This window comes from Gorilla gorilla, chromosome 1 (assembly GCF_029281585.2).
Source record: "Gorilla gorilla gorilla isolate KB3781 chromosome 1, NHGRI_mGorGor1-v2.1_pri, whole genome shotgun sequence".
NCBI lineage: Eukaryota > Metazoa > Chordata > Mammalia > Primates > Hominidae > Gorilla > Gorilla gorilla.
The window spans coordinates 160,877,632-160,887,077 of record NC_073224.2 but is presented as its reverse complement, the minus strand read 5'-3'; positions in this window follow the sequence as shown (position 1 = coordinate 160,887,077).

The following is a 9,446-nucleotide window of genomic DNA, read 5'->3' as shown; positions in this document are numbered from 1 at the left end:
TCACCGTATAATAATATATAGAAGAATAGAGTATTAGTGTCAAGGCCTGTAAAATAAAATGTATATTTTAAAAAGATAGGCTCAGTCAATAAATTCTGATCAGGATTTTCATTATCAAAGACATTTATTAAGTAATGATCTGAAGTGAATATAATGATAGGCATTGTGCACTGGAAAAGCTCCAGCACAAAAACTTTTTCAAGTATTTTAACTACATATAAATAACTACTCTAAGCACACTTTGTCAAATACTGCATTATGAAATTGTATGAAATATAAAATATGTATGAAATATAAAATATAGTGTAAAATAGATCTTTTTAATCACATATATCAAGGGCTAGAAAGAATCTCCATTTAGAGAGAAACCAGAAAGTGAGATGATGGAGATAATGGGGAGAGTAGAACATGTTCATTAGATGTTGAAGGTAAATACTTGACATACTTTTGGAACCTGATTTGTAGAGTGTGAAACAGTAAAAACATAAAAATTTGTTTAAGTTATGCCAATTTGGAATCTGAAAGTCAAGATTTAAATCCTGTTATGACTGAAACCAGATCTGTATTTGGTTGAATATATCATTCTCTAAGAGATTTTTTTTTTTTTAAAAAAAAAGAACAACTCAAGCTTATAGCAACAAAAATGATAATAGTTCTAATTCTTCAGAAAGCATCTGGCTCTGGGCTCTATTTCCTGAGAAATTACGTAACTGTTGTATAATACATCAGTATGCCAAGGCAGAGAAGGCAGAGGAGAGTGCTGGAAAATGGAGAAGGTGCTGATTTAAGCCTTATCAGCTTCTAAGGATTGTTTGGCCTGCTGTTCTGGTTCCTTCCTCAGGAAGCCAAGATTTGCATGGCTGCTTCTGGATGAGTCATCAGTTTGGGCTCACTAAGCTCTGCTGTGGCCTGGTAGGGAAGGATCCTATGTCAGGAAATCTGGGATATTTACTGACACTCATGCATGTCTGTAGCTAGTAAGCACAATTGATTTGAATCTACACGAAATGAGGCTGAGGTCAGGGGTTTGATCTCTGTTGGGCCAGTTGGCTTTTTTTGACATAGTGATCACAGACCATATCTCACCCTGACCAGCCAAGTGTCTTGCACATATGAAATACTCATGAGAGAATGGACAAGTTCCTATGCATGTACTAACCTCAAAAAAAAAATCCTTCTCCTAGAAAAACAACTCAAGCATATTGTCGTCACTTATTAGCACCAACTTCATTTATTAGGTGAATTTGATTGTTAGAAAATTCAATGGATTTTTGAGATGGATTTCTGGTTTGCAATGAAATAAATATTCTTCAAATAATGTTGTTAATAATACTTTATTCACTTAGACTCTCCTTTAAATTAAACAAAATTAGAGTATTAAAATGACAAAATATTAGCCTTCAAAATTATAGGTGACCATTAGGAATAGTTTAGACACCTTGCAGAATTCTAATGCTGGTGAAGTTCCATTACTGAAATATACTAAAAAATATATACTTATCTCAGGTGAGCTTATGTAGTGTATACATGTTGTGTAAATAATGCTTGTATTTTGCTTTGGGAAACCACCTCTTCCTCACTCTTAATCCATGTAGGATGACCTCACTTTTGAGACCTAGAAGTAACCTCAGTATTCATGCCTTGGTAATGAAATTTAACTAGTGACATTTTTGGTAACTATTGTACAAGAGAGATTTTCCTCTGCCTTGATGAATTAGGTAGGAAGATGAAAGTTGGGCACTGTTGGGGTCATTAGAAGGAAAGGACCTAACTGAAAATAAGGCTAACCTGGAGAAAAACAAGGGCATGGGATGCAGGTGGGGTTGGGTGGTGGTGGTAGACACAAAACCAAAACAAAAAACAGAGTCTTCATGACATTTTTGATACAACCATATGTGAAGGTAAACTTTGGGACTTCAGAGATTTATAAAGTCAATAAATCCCACTTCCTTTCTGGGGGCTTTGAATCAATGTTATTCTATTTCTATAACTTGCAAATGTAAAATTCCTGGCTAATAGAAATAAGAAATTTTATTTACTTGAACATGGTTTTGAACACCTAATTTGAGCTTCTGACTTATCACTTAGCTATATTTTAATAGAATCTGATAGAATATTTTTCCATTATGTATACATATGAAATGTAAATTTTCATATCATCTCTGATGTAACATATAAAATGAAGTGCCTTTTCAGAAAAAAATGACAAAATTTGCATTCATTTAAATAGGACAAAAATGAACATCTGCAAGCAATGATAACATGCAGATTAATGTTTCTTCCTATTCTCACAACAATAGTAATGTCACATTATAGTTTTAAAGATCTAAAATCCTAACAAAGGCAAAAAGTGTTTTAAAATTAAAATGCAGAGTTGCCAAAAATATTTAAATAATGTGGCTGGAGTGCTGGATTTTTTAAAAAATATCCTATCTTGTAACATTTAATCTCATGTCAGCCAAGCTTAAATGAAGCATTAAAGCTCAATTCAGTCAAGCACATGGGATGTTACATTTGTTGTAAACATATTACGTATCATAACTAGTACTTTCATATTCTATTGATTTTCACTATGTTGCATGACTAGATAGGTTATTTCATATAGATAGAGTTCACACTATGGAAAATGACATTTCTATTTTAAAAATAGATCATTTGATGCCCTTTGCCTATTGGTGTTTTACAATCATGCCATATCAACATTATCTGTACATTATAATGAATCAATAATGTTGAAGGCATCAGAATGAAATATCAAAATGAATTTGAACATGAACAGGAAATAGTAGTATTTTTAGTGAGGCATTAATAACCAAAAAACTGTTAGGAAAGAGAAAGCTTCAATTCTAGTCTCTCTTTCCTTTTTAAACTGCATTTCTAAAATGTATCAGATTTATTATGAAAACTATAGAAAAAAAGCTTGAGAGATGAAATGCAGTACAAAACGGTGAATGGCTAGAATAAAAGTCAGAATTGAGTACACCTTTGATATCACCTTTTACATTTTTATTCTTTCTTCAACCTCTCCTCCTATGTGTGAGAACTCTTAATGGAGAATAAAGTGATATCTGCTTTTTTCTCTTTCTTCCATCTTTTATATTATGGCATTCTATCACATTCCCCTTCAAACTTTCCCTGTCAACCTGAATAGTTACTAATGCAGAAGGTTCTTTTATGTGGCTGCTGGTAGGAGGAGCGGTGTCATAATTCAGACTTTATGCTTTCCTTTGGGTCAGTGCACAACTTTCTTGCCTATCTAACAAACAAATGACAACTCTACATCAGAAGGATCAAGATCAAACCCATACAACCTAAATGAATAGGTTTCCTTTTTCTCTTACAAAAGAGGAAATACCACTTCCCCACCCCTTCCTCTGAAAATGCATGACCTGCTTCTGATGTCCTGGAATTTAGAAAGTTGGAAGGTGGAACAGATAGCTCATCTATCAGGCCATGGTGTTTTATGTACCTAAATTAGCATGCTTCTTGACCTCACTGATTACCCTTAAGAGAAGATTTAAATCCATTTCCTCAGGGCTCAAATCAGGTGAGTTTTGTCTAGAATAAGTCCAAAAGCCCCACTTGACAAAAAGGAAATTCTTCATACACAATAAAACGAAAAAACAAAAACAAAAATCTTAAGAAACAGAACAAACTTTTGTCCAATTACTAAGGCAGAAATAGTGTGAATGTGCGTATGCGGGTGTGTGTGTTAGTCTCAGCTCCTTTTTATCTTTTGATGGATAGATGATACTTGCCTAGGACAAATACTCATGCTGGTATTTCAAAATATCTCCTCAATAACTACATATATTGACAACTACTTGGTTCATGTTGTTTAAACGGGGTAATCATTAGTTTAAACAAGAACTCTACTTATCATGTTGGGTTTTGCTTTTCCCTACATAAACTGTGTTTCATGATCGGATGAGTATGACTGTAAGAATGACAGACCATTACTTCATGTTAAAAAGTCTTCTCACTCCTTCAAACGAAGTCATTTCAATCACAATAATAAAAACTAAACTACTTTAAAAGCAAGTTGATGAAAAAAAGGCAGATGTCTCTAACATACAGTTTGAAAAATTTAAACCAATTTGGAATTGGACAATCTGAAGTTGACTCCTAGTTTCCCATCTATAGGATGTTGAGATGTGTGAGGTTCTTCATTTCTAAAAAGGAGAAAATAAAACGATATGTATTCAAGGAGGTAGAGTTGGTAAAACCCATGGCATGAATTAAATGCATACACAAAATGTTAGTTTTAATTCCAACCTAATTCGCAAATATTTTCAAGTTCTGCAGGCCAGATAGAAAGTCTGGCAGTGGGTGATGGACAGGTGAGAAGTTGAATGCTGTTTTGACACAGTAGTAACTTTCCCTGCTCTTTCTTTTCTAAGTGAAGAGAAGAATTTGTTCTTTACCCTCTCATCTCTCTACCTTTGTCCCTGCTTCGACCTCATTTATTCCAAACTCAGCTCTATAAAGTTATTTTCCAAATCAAGATTACAGTTTTCTCCAACTCTTTAAACCAACTCCATGAGTATCATATCAAATCTTGTAATCTGAAATACAGAAATAGGAACTCCCCATTTTCTCTACCCAGAGTAGTTCCTCTTGACATCTATGTTTCTGTTAGTGGCCATACCTTTCACACTATTCTCCCTGTTAGACAGTTATAGGAAGTGACAGGAATGTGATGCAGCATTTTTTTTAATTTTAGATTTAGGGAATATGTGTATAGGTTTTTTACATGGGTATATTGCATACCGCTGGGGTGACGAAGTATTTAAGAACAAGTTTTATGGAGTAAGGCTGCCCAGGTCTAACCCACTTTTGTCATTGGAATAACAGAGTATCTCAAAACTTAACTTCATACTGCTATTGAATGGATTAAACTCTCTGTGTGCAGTTCTTAGGGGAGTGCCTGTCACATAGTAATCACTGTAAAAAAGTAGTATATATTGCACTAAATATGTTTATCTGTCATTTTATAAGTACACACTAAATATTTGCACCAGGATGAAATTAGACTCTCCTATACCCTGTATCTCTACCTTTCTGTTCAAAATAGAATAATCATCTTAAAATATCTAATAATCTTTGTAACTAGATAGAAGCTTTTCTTCTTTTATTCATATAATATTTAATATTTCCTTTCTGAAATGTAATTTATGCTTCATATTAATACTATGTGCATGTTATTCTTCTTCCAAAATTAACTGATCAGCTCTTAGGTTCAAGAAAGTGTTTCTTATGCATTTTTGAATCCTCTAAACAAAAGCTTATTCATTGCAAGGACTGAATTGTAAAACTACTTTGAATTGAATTCTCAATTCTAAATATTATTCTACAAAATATTGTTAGTGTTGTATAAAGTACTAATCACATTTCTAGGTTTTACTGAAGCGGTCCTTCTAGTTTCAACTTTTCTGTTTCCCTGTAGGTTACTAGTGAAAAGAACACTCTGGTCTAATCACATCACTAAGTTTTGTTAACAATGTGTAGGTTTAGTGTCCTAATTCCTTTAGTTTTTCTATATAATTTATATAAAGAAAAACTATTTGGGGTTTTACTATGCGATTTTGTGGGAATACAACTTATCTGAGAATGTGTAGTAAATTGACACAATGAATTATTGAGGTAGGGTTCTAGGGCATTCATGTGGAGGAGTTGATGAATTACCTAACTGATCAATTTACAGCCTTTTTCCCTCCAGAATAAGACTACTTGATGACAACTGGTGACTTGAATTTATTAATTAAGAAATTTAAGTGCATATTTAGGGGAGAGATCCTAAGATGGCCGATGTTCTTTGCTTTGGCGTGACCTTTATAATGTTCCTTTTTTGTTTTTAAGTTAGTACAAGATTGTTAGGTCAGAGAATTTAGGAATATTGCAACATGTACTTTGCATTTGGTATGGCATTAAGAAGAATGGGAAAATGACCAAAGAGGAAAAGACAGAAGAGAAAAACCACAATTTGACACAGAGAAAACTTTTCTGGGATTTGAACATAGGGCATAAGTACTAACAACTTTCATCAACACCCAAGCTTTCATTTAGGTTTGTAGATCATCAGAGACAGTAGAAGAGAAATTGGGAAAAGAGCTATTTATTTTGTATTCTACTCAGCTCTCTTCTTAGTCTTTTATCCTATGTTGGAATCATGTGGTGTTTTCTGCCTGTGGCTACTATCAAGTTACTCATTTATTATTTATTTCACTGATTCCTTTTCCCAATATATTTTAAGCGCCCACATCAGTCATACATAACAAAAGGTACTAGGGATAGGATGATTAATGAGACAAGGTTCCTGCTTTCATAGACTCAGAGACAGGATTAATTTTAATTAATTAATTAAAGACAGGATTAATTTTAAAACTCTGAAATAGTCTCCCTCCTATTTCCAAAGTAATTATACTTTCAATTCATCTAGAAACTTGAAAACTGATGACGAGTGCTTATTGAGTGAGCTTCACGGTTCTATAGGTGTTGTTTTGGTCCTTAACTCCAGATTTCACAAACGTTGTCCACAGAGTCTTAGATTCTAAAGAATATCTTATGTTATACTATTTTCCATTGATAGTGTTTAAACCCAATGGCTTTGAAAACCTGTAACATTGGTTTTAGCATTTTAAAATCTTTTTAAAAAACTCAATTTAATAATGAGAACTGATTACTATATTTTTCTTATTTGAGTGCTAAGTGTCTCAGGATTTACCTCTGGGAATTAGGTCTTGGTGCTTATATTGTGGAGTTTTAAAAGTAGCATATTTTGTCTCAACTTCTTGGAGGTGCTCCTCCTTTGACAAGAGACAGATGTTTGGGTAGAGGAACTTATTATTCTTGAAGTGACTCCTCATAGCCTCCTGGTTATTTCACTAAGATTTCTCAAAGGCCATAAAACATAGCTTTCTTGAATAGGAAAGGAAAAAATGTTTTGAAATAGGTTTCCTAAAAGCACCATGGTAGGGTATCTTGATGCTATTATTGGCACTTAGTAGTCACACATCTGGCCATACACATCTTTTGTACTTATGATTCCATTGGTACCTTTGCTTAAGCAATAACATCCCTAAATCCAAAAGATGAAATAGGCAAATGATGGAAGCAGAAAAATAAAAAAATATAGTGGTGGAGCCACTTAAAGGAAAACTGAAACACAATGGAAGCAGAATAATAAAAAAAATATATAGTGACCTGAGCCACTTAAAGGGAAGCTGGAAAAGCACTACTCCTTATTTACCACTTTGTCAAAATAGCCAGTTGAAGAAAACAAAAACATAATTCACTCAAAGCCCCATTCATGTCAGGTAGAACAACTGCATAGTGTAGCGTAAGGGCATAGGTTTTAGACTAGAACAGAATTGGTTAAAATTCCTGCCTCACTCCTGAAACTACTCAGACAGGACATTACTTAAAGACCTCAGTTTCCTCATCTATAAAGTTGGAAAATACAATAGTACTTATTTGTTATAAGCATGAAGGAAGAATATGTATGGAATACACTTATCATAGCACCAGATGCACTTGATCAAAAAATGTAGTCTCCACCTTCCAATAAATAAAAAAATTATACAAATAAACTATAAAAGATATTTTTACAAATATACTTTTTAAATTGACATAAATAAAATTATTGTTTTTGGAAAAAATAGACTTAAACGTTCCACCAAATAAATGAGGGAAAATAGACTTTCTTAATCATTTCTAAGTCTGTTCAAGATTGGACTTCTGAGCAGTGACATGGTATTTACTCTATTTTTTTCCCCACTGGAATAAGCACACCTTCAAATGTATCCTCGTGACCAGGAATTATGTCTTGTGGCTTGACACCTGTGAGCAATCTTTTTCCAACTGCATCTATATACTCAAACAACAGAAAGAAATATGAAATTCCTTCAGTTATTAGGCTATATTTGCGTTCCCTAGATTCTATTTTTAACTAACGTGAATCGCTGGTACATACAGAAGGAACATGCAGGTTAAGTATAGTTGTCTCTATAAAAAGCTCATCTGAAGAACTGAACATACTGTGGTTAATTGTGAGCCTCCCTGCACTTTGCTATTGGGTGTGAATTTCAGTGAAACTTCATATCCAGTGAGTCCTCCATGGAGAAATCAGTTCAGACATTGAAACTCTGCCCTCAGCTAGATGGGGCCATCTTTACAGATAAAATCTATCAAGGCTCTCCCAATGGTGACCCCTATTTGATAAAGTTGAAGAGATACATCCTTAGATTATCCAGCGTAGGGAGTAAATGGAGAAAATAGTAAGAGATATTTGTTATATTGAAAAAAAGTACATACATATGCCTCATATCCTGTAGTCTTCATAGGAAATCTTTACAAATGGCTTCATTTTATATACGTATATGTGTATATAGTATATGTGTATATAAAACATATGTGCATGCAGTGCATACATATTTACATTTGTCATATTAAAATAGTTTCTGAAATTGCACTACTTATTTCTGGGTTAGAAAATTATTATTGGAATCTTTAGGACAGTAAAGGTTTATGCAGCAATTAGTATATGCCAGAAATGGAATGTAAAAAGCACTTTACACGTATAAATTCATTGAGTTCTCTCTCTGAGCTTATCAAATTGGTATTAACAGTTTCATCATTTTAAAATAAAGAGTCACCAGAAAAATTCAGTAGCTCTTCCAGGGTCAGGGATCTGGTGTCATACCTGCTCCATATTTTCAATCATTGTATCACTTTATACTATCTTCTCATAAAGTTTCTTGGTTATAAAGTTGAAAACCAAAAAAACACTAAGAACACACTTCTTTCTAATTTATTAGGACAGAATGTTGTATCAAGGAAGTTCTTTATGTATCAATTTTTTTTGCAGATCAGATAGGTGTAATTTTGAGATAATTTGAAAAAGTGAATAATTATAACTTTCCTGATTAAATACAGTTTGCAGATCTGTGATCAAAGTTTTCATCCCCCTCCATTTAAAAATAGTTACAGAAAGAATTGTATTGAATATTAAGGCAGTGAAGTATTTGTTGACATACTACCTTTTATTTAGCACATAGTGATTCAATTCATTTTTCATTTATCCATGAAAGAATTTATTAAATGGTCAGGGATTGGATAACCAAGAAGTTTTATAAAAGGTATGCTATCAACTAATGGAAAGTATGTCTGCAATCCTTGAGGGATGTAATGAGAGACTGGAAGTATTTCTGTGGACATAACAGCACCTACCCATTCTATTATAATAGCAGAGGGGATTATGAACACAGTTTCTTGCCTTAGGGTGCATTTTTGGAAGTAAGGGGAGAAAACAAATTGGAAGGAGAGCAGATGCAAGTGCTTTCAGAAGACACTAATAAAGGGAAAACGGCTGACAATAGGACAAGGCAGATTTGGGGAAATTTTAGTATCAACAAAATGTCAATGGTTAACCTTCTTTCTAAGTCTGT